The sequence below is a fragment of the Pteropus medius genome, unplaced genomic scaffold, assembly GCF_902729225.1.
Source record: "Pteropus medius unplaced genomic scaffold, Ma_sr-lr_union100, whole genome shotgun sequence".
In the NCBI taxonomy this organism is placed as follows: domain Eukaryota; kingdom Metazoa; phylum Chordata; class Mammalia; order Chiroptera; family Pteropodidae; genus Pteropus; species Pteropus medius.
This window is the reverse complement of record NW_024355205.1, coordinates 5,017,300-5,030,482: the sequence shown is the minus strand read 5'-3', so window position 1 is coordinate 5,030,482 and position 13,183 is coordinate 5,017,300. Positions and strand designations below refer to the sequence as shown.

Below are 13,183 nucleotides of genomic sequence, written 5' to 3'. Positions count from 1 at the left end.
GAAGACTGGTATATAAAATTTAATTTTTAAAAAATCAGTCCTGATTAAAACAGCCCTATAATAATGTCACTTTTTCTTGCAGCCATAATGACAAGCCAGGAAATGCTCAGTGTCCTAAGAATGCTTATGGAGTGTCATGCACGTGAATGGCATGTGTGGCATCTTAACTCAAAGAATAGCTAACATGCATATAGTGTTTATGATGTGTCAGGTATTGTTTTAAACAGTCTACACATATTAATTCATTTCATTCTCACCGGCCTTCCATGAAGTAAATACTATTGTTACCATCATTTCATAAATGAGGAAAGAAAACCACTAATTTCAATATTTTCTCGATTAAAGAACTTACGTTCTAACAATCGACTGCCTGATTGAGATTTAGGGTACAGCTGGTATGTCAAATCGGGACCCATCATACTTTCTGTAATCCACTTGAAATTCCACTTGTATATTTATTTAATCAGATAAATCCCAAATGAGGTATAAGCCTTTGGGTTTCAGTCCTTCCTGGCAGCTGGACCTTGAGGAAGAGCCAGAGCAGAAGAGCCTCTTCTCAACCCCTATGTGATAGGTGGAATTCTAAGATGACCCCCAAAGAGTCACTCTCTTTCGTAATTCCCTCTACCTTGTGTGCAGGTGGAACCCACTTCTGGCTTCTACCCAGTAGAGAATGGCAGAGGCGATGGATGTCACCCTTGTGATTATACTACAACGAGAGGGTCTCCTGCTGGCCTTGAAGAAGGAAGCCACTATGTTGCGGTAGAGCCCAAAAGGGGGCCACATGCAAGGATATGAGAAGCAGCCCCCAGCTGACAGCCAGCAAGAAAATGGGGCTCTTGGCCCTACAACTACAAGAAACTGGATTCAGCTGACAACACTGTGCACTTGGAAGAGGACCCTGAGATCCAGAAAGAAATGTAGCCCACTGACGCCTTGTTCGCAGACTTGTGAGACCCTGAGAACAGGACCTCGTTAAGCTATATCCAGATTCCTGATGCACAGAAACTATGAGATACCCAATATGTGTTATTCTAAGCCACTAAATTTGTGGTCATTTGTTATGCAGCAATAGAAAATGAATACGCACTGCCTGTGTCATCATGCAGTTGGACAAACTGGACTTGACAAGACTAGATAATACTGGAGTGATTTAAAAAACAGACCTCCTAACTAATTCCTTAATTTAGCACAAAAAAGGATGTCTTTAAATTAAAAATATAAAAGAAGAAATACAAAGAGAATGGAACTTAAATGTTCTTACCAAGGCAAAAAAAGGAAGATGAATATGTAAGGTGATGGATATGTTCATTAACTACACGGGGGGAGGGTGTCCTTTCACACTTTCCACGTAAAATCACCATGATGTACGCTTTAAATATCTTACAAATGTATATGTCAATTATACCTCAATAAAGCTGAAATTAAGAGGAAGGGAAGAAGGAGAAGAAATGCAGGCGGATTCCCTGCTTAGGATAAAAAATATATATACTGACAGAGAGATGTTTCTTCCCTTTGAGTTAACTTTTTCCCAACTGGGCATTTTCTTTCTTTTGTAAGATTATAGACTCAAAGAGCACAACATGCCTCAGAAGTCTCTCTCGTTCATTCTCCTGGCTCCAGGACGGGTCAGCTTAAAGCAAATTTAATGAAGAGGTGTCTGTTCTTTACTTAAACTTCTCCCTTGACATCCCAGTGACTTAAAACCTTCAACCTCAGAAAATTCTTTCTGTCTACTGGAAGGTCTCCTTCCTAAGCCTGCTTTCCTTTGGCCCCTTCTCAGAGGAGTAGAAAGCAGGCTGTCTGCATTGTGCACATGGTAACACTTCATATATTTGAAGGCAGGTAAATCCCTCTTAATGCTCGTCTTCCTGAGGCCAAAATCCTCTCGGTCCCACCCCATCTCTCCAGTTCCCTGATGCCTCGTGCAATGGCTTCCTGTTACCTGCATCTCTCTCTTATTAGAATGTTTGAAAACCTAACCACATGAGTCACAATTCTCTATCAGGTTGGGGGGTTCAGGGGTCCAATTTGACCACAATATAGCTGAAGAGAGCTCCATGGATTATATGGGGGTAAAAAGATCAGGAACAAAAAACAGTGAAGTATTAAGGAACCAGGAGCTAGTGAATATTCTTCTTAGAGAATTAAGCAGGCGCTGGCAGATGCGAGTAGGAATTATTCCAGAAAGAAAATTTATCATGGACATTGTAAGGAGAAATAGGAGACAATCTGATTAATTTTCATCAGTGGTTCTCAAAGTGTGATTCCAGGGCCAGCAACCTCAGCATCTTCGGCATATTAGTTTCCTCAGGCTGCCAAAATGAATTATCACAAACGAGCGACTTAAAACAACAGAAATTTATTCTCGCAGTTCTGGAGGCTAGAAGTCCGAAATGAAGGTGTAGGCAAGACCATGCTCCCCCTGAAGGCATTGGACATCTTTCTCCTAGTTCGTGGTGTTGCTGCCAGTCACTGGGGGTCCTCATCTTATAGATGAATGACTCCAGTTTGTGTCTCTGTTGTCACTTGGCTTTCCCCCGCTATGTCTCTGTCTCTGTCTCTTCTTGTAAGTACATCAGATTTGGTTAATAGTCTATCCTACTTCAGTATAACCTCATTTTAACTAATTACATCTGTAATGACCCTATTTCTAAATGAGATCCCATTCTGAGGCCCCAGGAAGGACATGAATTTTGGGGGGACACTATCCAACCTATTATAACCAGGAACTACTTCTAAATGCAAATTTATTCCTTGCCTCTTCTATCTTCTGCTAGATGTAGACAATCCTTGGCATTCTTTGTTTTATAGATGCATCACTCCAATCTCTGCCTCTGTCTTTACATGAGCTCCCCCCATCTGTGTCTCTGGGGGGACCTGTCATTGGATGTAGGGCCCATCCTAAATGTGAGATGATCTTATCTTGATCCTTAATTGTATCTACAAAGACCCTTTTTCTAAATAACATCACATTTACAAGTACTGAGGGTTAAAACTTGAACATATCTTTTTGGGGCCATGATTCAACCCACCGCAGATATCTACATATTACTTCTACCATATTAATAATATTTTTAACATTCTCTTCCATAATTCTTTTGGATAATTGAGTAGTAATACCAGTTTAATTCTCCAACCACATCTATTTCTCCCTGTATTATTTTTTTCCTATGGCTAGTATTTGGTAAATATGTTAATATTATATATTTTTATTATTCTCCCTCTTATCATTAAGAATATATATTTTTTTATATCCTCACCAATTTGTGCTTAAAACTATGCTCTTCATCTGTCTTCTGGGGACTTTATTATAAAATTAACTCAAAAGTGAATCTTTATATTTGTTTTTCTAATCCGTTATGAAGAATTTCAGCTTTTAATAGCAGAGGTGTGGGAGTGGGATCCAACATTATACAAATGCAATTTTATAATTTGCATTTAGGTTATTTATATTTATTTTATTTTTTAGGCGAGGCAACCCTTGGTTGACCTCACAGATTGCAAGGACCTTGTCAGTTAATAATTTCTTATTTTTTATTTTTTACACCTACAGCACTTGGTCTTCCTAGGTGGTCTCCCATCCAAGTACTTGTTCAGGGTGACCTGGCCATAATTTGCATTTAGTTTTTCCTCTATGTTCCTATCATGTCTCTTTTGTAAGTAATATGTTAAAGCTGTTTCCTTTTGTTAAACTTTAAAACAATCATATAAAAAAAATTCTTGGGCCCTACCCAAAAGCGACTCAATTAGAAACTCTTGGAGGGGGAGGGAGGGAGGGTATCCAGCAAGCGATTTTAACAAGCCCTCCAGGTGATTCTGATGATGAAGTTTTGAGAACCACCGATTCTGATAAAACTGGGGTGTTTACCAAAATGCACCAAAGTGAACTCAACTCAGAATTCAGAAATTCATAGAAGTAGGAGAGCAGACTCAGTGACATACAAAGTGAGCTATTTCATCTGGGAGCAGGTCCATTAGTTTATTTTGTTGGGGAAATATTATTTCCCTATGAATACATTTATAGAATACCTTGCACTTACAGATCAGGAACCAATGTGTGACAATTTTCAATCATCATGTACTCAGTGACAGTCCAAGAAAAGCCCTTAGTAGAAAAAGATTCTGATCTTAGATCACAATTCACAGATAGTCCTTCATCCCTGCTGAAAGGACTCATCCTGCCCGTTAACAGTACCAAAGATTACGATGGAAGTAACCTCCAAAATCCAAACAAAGCCCTGGGAACTCGTCTGAAATCCAGAGTCACCAAGTCAGGGATCAAGGCAGTCTAGGAGAAAAATACAACAGCCCTTGGTGCACGGCCCTTGGTGAAGCCATCCTCAAAGGAAGCATTTCCAGCTTCCGCTTTGCTAAACAAACACACCTGCCTGGGATGCAAGATGAAGCTCCTGAATTTTACTACCGTCAGCAGAACTTTCTGGCCATCTGGGGAGCTTCATGTTGTATCCTTCAAACTTGCTGAGTTTTTATTGCAGAGAGTGGCCTGGAGACTTTGACTGTCTCTTGGGGTGCAGTAAATGAAGGGACATGAAAAGAAAGTAAGATAGCATTCAAAGTCACCCCTTGCACAATCTGTAATGGAAAATAATCACACTGAAAATAAATGGCAACGTGTCCTTTGGGGACATTGCACTCTGCCTTGTGCCTGGGTTTCTATTCTTCTGGAAGGAATTATGCAGCGATGGTGGCTTCTGCACAAGCTGTGGGCTCAAGTTTCCCAGACAATATCCCGACTTTGGTTGCATGTGTCTCAGCAAGATATATGTCCATCGGCTTGGGAGAGTGCAATAGCTGCTCGGTGGCTTGTTAGGAGAGTGAATATATTAAGTAAGCAAGTAAGCAGTTTTTATTTTTTAAATTCAAGCTCTTTCTTACTCAAATATGCCTGGAGGATTAATACTGCTTACTATCTCGATTTTATGCAGACTTTTTTCTCCTAAAAGCTTAAAATCTTCTTAAGAGAGAGATCGGGCCATTTAGGTCAAGTATTGCTCAAATGCTGCATCTAATTCTATAGCGTGTTTTGGGGAATTCGCATGCCATGTGGATTCTGTATTTAAATAATATGGATGTCATGGGTAGCTGCCACAACTGCAGGCAATATTTGGGGAAGCTGGAATGGGGGACCCTACCCCCAGAGGTTAAGACTAGGAGATGAGACAAGACCTTATGTAGATGAGACATCACTCTCTCTACATGCCAATCACCTTGCTGGCCTCCTTCTGCTCTACCACCCCACCCTACCAACCCTCCACCTCTTCCCCTACCTCCACATACCCCAACCAATATACCAAGGGGGTCAGCCGGAGTCTGCCAGGTCTTTTGTACTCTCCCTGCCCTACCACTACCGCTCATGGACAACACCGTTTAATACTAGCAGAGTCATAAGTTCTATGTCCAGCCGGTGGGCACACATAGAGACAGCAGGAGAGGCCTCTCTCTCCTGTGTACGCCATCCCTTTACTTGTGTTTCACAGGAGGACAAGGCACTTGGCAGTATTCTTGGAGCCAAAGAAGGAAACCAAGCCCAACAGGAGAAGTGTTTCTTGGAAAGTAAGTAAGCCCTTCTGAAGAAAGCCTTGTTTTGCTGCACCTACGCATGCCAAGTATTTCCACCCATCCCGGCCTACTCTAGGATGGAATCGCTAAGCAACTATGTGTTAAAATATAAGAGGTGGTTTTCCTTTGAAAAATTCACTAAATCCGTGGGTTCTGAAATGCCTGGAGGATCTAGTGAGAGATTAGCCATTGTGGATAATAACCAGTGTCAAAACCAAACGAAACAGAAAAAAGGAAAGGAAGAAGGAAGGAAGGAAGGAAGGAAGGAAGGAAGGAAGAAGGAAGGAAGGAAGGAAGGAAGGAAGGAAGGAAGGAAGGAAGATTCCTTTCAAAGAGCTTAGCATGGCACACCTCTTGTTCACTTCAGCATCAGCGGAATATTCAGCCAAACCGGGAGTTGGAGGGGCGGGGAGTAATAGAGGAAATGCAATCATGTTATGGTGCTATGTTGTGTTTGTTTTTTAATCAGCTTCAATAATGAGCACATTTAGTTAGATGCCACTACATTATACAAACAATATCTGAAGCATCTGAAATCTTTCTAGTAAAATTGCCAAATGCTCTCATAACACTGTCAACGGAATAATATCTGAAGCGCTCTTACAAGATATAATGTTAAAGACAAAGAATTTTCCTCTTGGCTTTTATACACAGCTTGGTGAATCTTTCTAATTAGAAATTTGAAATATAATGCATAATGTCCCAAAGAAATTCCTGCCTGAAGTAATATTATGTGTACAACTTTTTTTTTAAAGAGATCCTTTCTGAATCTCATGCAGTTTTTTTTTTGCTGCTTTTATTCACAATTATTTAACATCTCTTTAATGTTCCAATCCTTCCATAAACTTGTGTGTGTGCGTGCGTGTGTGTTTTTTTTTTATGGGCTGGTCTCTCTTTCTCCCATTTCCTGTCATGGAGATGGAGGACACATTTTTATTTTGTAATAAGGTTGCTTAAATCTCTTCCTTAATCTCTCTCTGGAGAACAGGGTTTCAATAAAAACATTTCATGAGCTCTTACATTGTCTTTCCTTTGTTGTTCCCCACTTGGGACACGGGAGAAAATGGAAACTATTGTCATGGATTCGGGCCTGGCAATATAAGAACACACAGGCCTAAAGAGATGAAGTACAAATTGGGAAGGCCAGGGTTGAGCTCCGCACTGGCAACAGGCTGGCCTCCCTCCCTCCCCAGGGGCAAACAGGAAAGAGAAGTGTTAGGTTGCCTCCCCACACTCCCTTGCTGGCAGCTTTGCTCCCTCCCAGGGCCCATTTGTGTTCTGGCGGTAGTGATAAAGTAACTGCTTTTATCCCTCCTGAAAATATTTATGGCTACACATTGGAAATTGCCCTGGGAAGTAGCCCTATAAATTTCCTCCTGACCCTCACATTCTCCTATCTTGAAACACGAGATGAATCAACCCTAGAGTGAAAAAAGGGAGGAAGAACTTTCAAGGCTGAAATCTGATAGCAATTCCTTATCTTACTGGCAACTCTCTGAGTCTACATGAGCCACTTTGTTTGGCAGAGGTGACTGACCACTGGCTGGGAATCACAGTTCCTGTAGAGAGGTTCCAAGGCTAAGCTGGAGGTGTCTCAAAGACACTACACTCTCTTTGAGCGCCTCATTCTGCAGGCTGATATGCTTACAAGCCCAGCAGGAAAGGAGGTCACTCTCTCCAAAATGCGCTTAGGCAAGATATGAACATTTGGAAACTAAATGGGCCCTTGGGGCTTTTGCTGGAATTTAGCTTCACGGCTTCCTTTGCCATGTATGTGATTTTATGAGACTTCCTCTCATCAGACCCACACTAGGGAAATAAATGTCACATGGGGCAAAGACTCTAGTGTGACATTCAGACACAACTTACCCTCAGAGACAGCCTTAGAAGTTCAGGGTCCTCTTAAGGCTTCTCGCCCAGCCTGGTGCTTCCTGTGGGGTCACACATACCTGCCTTTGCCTTTTGGCTCTGTTCCTTGTCAGTTGTGTGATGCTGGGCCTCCTCTTCTTCACCTACAAAACAGAAGTGATAATTTACCTTATAAGGTAATTGTGAGAATTAAATAAGACAACGTATAATCTTTTGCATGGTATCCGGCATCAGAGTAAGCCCTAAGGAAAAGTTGTCATGTCATTGGTATGATGGTGACATTGTGATGGTTTCTCAGTGACTCTGGGCTGTTGAAAATTTCGATCTTTTCACAGGCTGAGAGAGTCCATGCTTCCTGCAGAGCCTGCTTCTGGTGCCTGAACCAGACCCAAGGATCGGCTGAGCACCCTGTTGTCGTGAAATTTAGCCCATTCTGATCTGTAAAGCAGTAAAGTCTCCCCAATAATGCTCTCTTAAAAGTATTTACAGCACAGACAAAATGTCCCTGATATTACAAGTAACACACTGAGCACACAAATAACAGCCTTTTCACTGGAGTCGAGTAACATCCAGTCAGTCCCACTCTATCGAGTGCTGCATGTGAGTGACCCTCATTGGGTAGCCTAGTCCTGAGGAGGAAGTGATGAGAGTTCACACATCACTATAACTGGCCTGACTTTCACACGATAAAACTGTAGTTTTTATTTTATTTTCCCGTTTTCCTCTCTCTTCACGATATAAAATTAGTGCCTGCTGTGATTATTTTACTTATTCTGGAGATATTTCAAAAGATGATGAAAGTCAGACAGTGTTCAGAATTTCTGAGACTTATAACTGATTCCCACTATTGCCAAGGCCTATTGGTCAGGGCTTCCCAGCCTTCATTCCTCAGATCTTCTCAGACAGCCAGCTGAATTTCTTTTCCTTTATTTTAAGGGCTTTCTTGAGAGTCATTTCTACCTGACTGCCTACAAAAGCTTCCATATGTGTTCTACTCGAGGGGGCCTGCATTCCCCAAGAAGGATCCCGAACATCATATACCCTCCATCTCCCCTATTCACCCACACCATCTCACTTCACCAGAGAGACTAGTGCCTCAGTCTCCTCCATGTAACTTAAAGGATCTAGAACGTTCTTTAGTGCCAGCTGCCTTGGCTACCGGGAGTATGGTCAGTATTTGCAACCTGCTCTACAGACCACCTTCGACTAGCTCTGGTTTTACTTCATTCACTCCCAGAGCTTGCATGTGCTCCCTCTACAACTGGTGACATTGTCCTCAGCCTCACTGCAGCCCTAGGAAGAGAGGTTCTAATGGCTGAACTGATAGGAAAATCATAAGTTCAATAACCTGAAGTTAAGTATTGGACTGCCTACCTACTTCATGAGAAATAAAACTGTCTTGTGAACTGTGAGGGCAGCCTATTGGGAAGTGAGAATGGAAAGCAGCATCTCAACAGGTTCAGCCCTTTTGTTCCTCAGCTTAAACCCTCCGCCCGAGGGACCCTGACATTTTGTAAATGAATGTATCAATAAATTCCAGGAGATCTTTTCTTAGCTTCCCATCCCCACCCATCAGCAGAAATGAAATATCTCTCTGGGACCTAGCCTCATTTTGAATGGCATGTGGTTTCTAACACACTTTCAGTAGAATAACACTGAAAGGCTCACCTCCATATTTTAAGGTTTTTGAGCCTATAATTAAATTGCTTATGATCAAAGAACGTTACTCATATTACCACTGAAATACACTATTTCTGTATTCCTAGACAGAGCAGTCATCAATTACCAGAAAAACAATGCCCTTAAGCCATTGGAACAATAATTTCCATCTTCAGAATTGGCTTTGGCTTCCTTTAGCTCATAGAAAAGCCCTACCCAGGCGGCACGTTATACTGTGAAACATTCTTACTCATGAATTTCTGTGCAAAGTTAGGATTCTGTCAGGAAGAAATAGAAAGGATAGGGTGGACACTGGGTAGGCAACCAACATCGTCTGTCTTTTATGGGACTACCAGAGTACTAGTGTCCTTATTTAATCTTCATCACATCCCCGTGAAGTGAAGGCAAATAAGGTGGCTGCTAACTCCAGATGGAAAAATAGTACATGAAAATGACTTACTATAGATTTCAAATTAAGTTTTTAACAAAAGATCAGGAGACATTGACTTCTACTCCCCACTTCCTACTTTTCCTAAATAAGTCCTCACTAGATATAAAACTTCACACCGTCCACTGTCTTCCCACAACCTGAGGAATAGGAGGCTCTTCTGTCTAAGCTTCCTCTATCTCAGTTCAGGAGGGACTTGATGCCAATAAAAAAGCATACCTCATTTCACTGTGTGCCTTTGTCATGTAGTTGTTTGCTTCAGAGACAGCAAAGATAGAGTTCAAAGGATTGCAGGTAAAAAGAAAAAGCAAGTTGTGTAATAAAGACAGGCTTGTCTCAGCATTATGTGGCTTATGGGCTGAAAAGGACTCAGAAATAAAGGGTCATTGTCATTTCTGGCTTCCCTGCCACTTATATCAGTTGCAAAGTGGTGATCCTCTTTTGTCTCTCTCCATTCAAGAATGACTGAACTATGACTGGGAATAAGTACTCAAATCAGTTGCCAACTTGGTTGCCTAAATTAAAAAGAAGATTGATTGGCTCAGCTAAGTGAAAAAGCAGGGCGATCGATGATCAGGTATGGTGCATACAAGGTCTTGGCTCTATAGTTTGTGGTTCTCTTGGCTATAGATAGATATGAAAACTCCATGGATAGTTTTCATTTTTAAGCTATTGTCAACATAATAGCAAGAGTTCTGAACCATTTATCTGTACACGACAACTTCCATCCAAACCTTCCAGGTATGAGTCCTGAGATTTATCTTGATTGGATTACGTTGGTCACATGCCTTCCTCCCGAATAGATTGCCATGATCAGGAAAATGGAATGTGTTTATTGTCTTCATTAACTTAATTAAGTAGGACTGACCCCTGGACCATGAATACTAGGTTGAACCATCTGAAACTGCTAAAAGTCAATGATTTTGCCTTGCAAAACAGTAATTTCATACAATTCAACCTAAAACATGGGAAATGTATGGAAAAGGATGAAAGCCGAATGAAAGCCCAAGTAGTTAAGAAAGTGAGTAGGAAACCAACACATTCAATGTATGATCATTGCAGGAGGTGTTGGCAATCTTTCTCTGACTGGCTTTACTATGTACTAGCTATGTGAAGTTAAGTAAATTTTTAAATTTCTCTGGGCCTTGGTTTCCACATTTACAAGATGGAGATTACAATAGCACCTACCTCAAAAGGTTGTGAAGTTTCAGTGAGTTATACACAAAAATTTTATAATACTGGCCAAATCTCAGCTATTATTACTATTGATGTGTTGTTGTTATTTCTAGGCAAATGAAATGGCTTCCATTTGCCATCACCATGGTACTTCATGCATACTTGAGTAATGTGCTATCTTGTAATCAACAGCAATAGCTACACTTTCAGAGTGCTAATGTTCTGGGGGTTATTAAAAATTGGAGTCATCATTCAATTACATTTCATCACACTGACAAAAGGTTGTTTTCATTTGTGCGCTTACTCACAGCGGCTCTGCAATCACCACACTCTCAAAGCCAATTAGAGCCAGTGATTTACCCAAAGACATAAAATTAATAAAATTTCCTGACATAATTGTTTTCCGGAAAGCACAGAGTGGTGCGGGAGGCACAGATGCAAATAAGATGACTAGTTTCATGTGCTTCTCAATCCCAAGAGAAACGCCAGCTTGCTTATTCTCTCCCACCCTCTTAAAGAAGGTTCATCTTGCTATTTGTTTTTAAATCCTGGGCCTCAGTATTATCAGTAGCATCCTAGGAAAATTTTCTTGGTTTAACCTTTCTACCTTTTGCCAGAATTTTATCAGAACCATCTCAGGTTAGGTGGGCAGCCACGCTACCCTGCAAGAGGCCCACCCTCCCCCATTTCCTCTGCTCTCCCCTCAGTAGGAACTGGGGCTGCACCGACAGAGGAGTGGCAAGGGGAATGCTGAGTGACAGCAGTAGGAATGGAGAGTTTGGGCAGAGGAAGAACTATTCTAAAAGATGAGCAATATAGCCAACCACTGGCCAGGCTGCTGCTCTTGCCATGAGTAGGCCATAAGCATGAGTAGAGAAGAGCAGGTGTCTTTTTCCATAAAATAGACTCCATGACCTTAAATCATGTTCAACTACAAACTTCTATGACTCAGATTTGGGGCCTCTGGTGACATGCCTCCTAATCTGTTCTAGTCTAAATTCCCAGCGCGCCATCCATCTGTTAACATACTTTACCAAAGAGCAGACATACTACAGCAGGCCATAGCTTGCTTTGCACCCACCAAACAGATAAACCCCATTTGGGCCAAATGTAATTTATCTCTATGTGCCTGATAATAAGGCCTTTGTGTAGGAATCACCTTTAATTAACTCAGCCCTTTGCATAATGCCAAGTTGTCATTGCCACAAAGACATTAGCCAGGCTTTAATGTGTGGGGATCCTGTACTGGGCCACTGTTCTGCCTGTATTATCTCATGGAATCCTAGCAATAATCTTCTGATTTAAGACAGACTAGCCCCATATTACATATGAAAATACTGAGGTTAAGTTCAAAGAGGTAAAGTAACATGCTCAAGGTCATACAGCTTACATATGATGTGATGGAGGCAAGACTTGAACTAGTTGCCTGCTTCCATAGCGAATCTTCTTGATTATTAAAGTACTTGTATTGCAGGCTCCTTGGGGACAAACACAGATCACTTACATTCCTTTGGGGCCCCTCACAGTACCCAGCACAGTACACTGACTAGAACCTCACAAACCTCTTTGATTTGCCTCCTCTACCTATGAAGTCAGCTGAACTCCACTTCAGACTGCCAACAGCTGCCCTGTCCATTTCTGGCTTTCACCCCATCTTATTATTCTTGTCATATCATCCATGACTACTGTGTAACAAACAAAAGCAGAAACTATTGGTTTTGGAAGCCATCGCAGATATGAAATGAATTTAGAAAATTTGGCTCTCGGCCTGCTGAAACTTGAGGAATCAAGCAAGCACATGTTGTTGGTCAAGTTTGGGGATTTTTTCTAAAGATGTGTGGCTCCCTTAGCTTTCGTTCCACATTCTTTGGGTGTTTGGCTGGATGTTCGATGTACAGCATTAAAGTTAACTTCCCAGCCCTGATAACATCCAAGCGTTGCTAAATGTACCGAGGTACTTGGTAATTCATCTTACTCGAAATTTTCACAGCTCGGTAAAAGCATGCATTCATTATCATAGAAATTGCTTTAGTGTTTAACACACATATCTGGCATACTCTCAGCATTCAAATTTTCCATTTTCACCTAAACTGTCGTGAGACATGCTGTGTGTATACAAATAAACAATTCATGCAGAGATGATTTTTCACTCTAAGAAAAGACATTCAAGTTTCAGGTTCTTTGAGGAGGGAGGTTTCTCATTCTTAAACAGGCTCTGTGTTTTGAGTCTGAGTAGCTATTCCCCCAGTGTGGTGGGTCCTCCTTCTGTCCAAGACCCAGTTTAAGATTCACACCTTGCATGAAGTTTTCCCTGAGCAATAACAGATCGACCTCTCTTTCCCTCGGGACACATATGTGTAATTTGTGCAATACTCTCTGTCTTGAGCTAATAGTCTATGGGTTACTAGGTCACATGAGTGTTGTCCCTTCCATGAAACTGCAGGGATT

The 13,183-nt window shown here is 41.4% G+C and overlaps 1 long non-coding RNA gene across 4 annotated transcripts in view; it reads right to left on the bottom strand.

Moving 5' to 3' along the window:
* LOC120598574 (uncharacterized) overlaps window positions 1-13,183 on the bottom strand; it is a 232,087-nt gene that overhangs the window by 213,930 nt on the left and 4,974 nt on the right. For all 4 annotated transcript variants that reach the window (XR_005651613.1, XR_005651611.1, XR_005651614.1 and 1 more), the window contains exon 2: window positions 7,453-7,595. This is a non-coding gene — a long non-coding RNA (uncharacterized LOC120598574). The remainder of the gene's footprint in view (window positions 1-7,452; window positions 7,596-13,183) is intronic.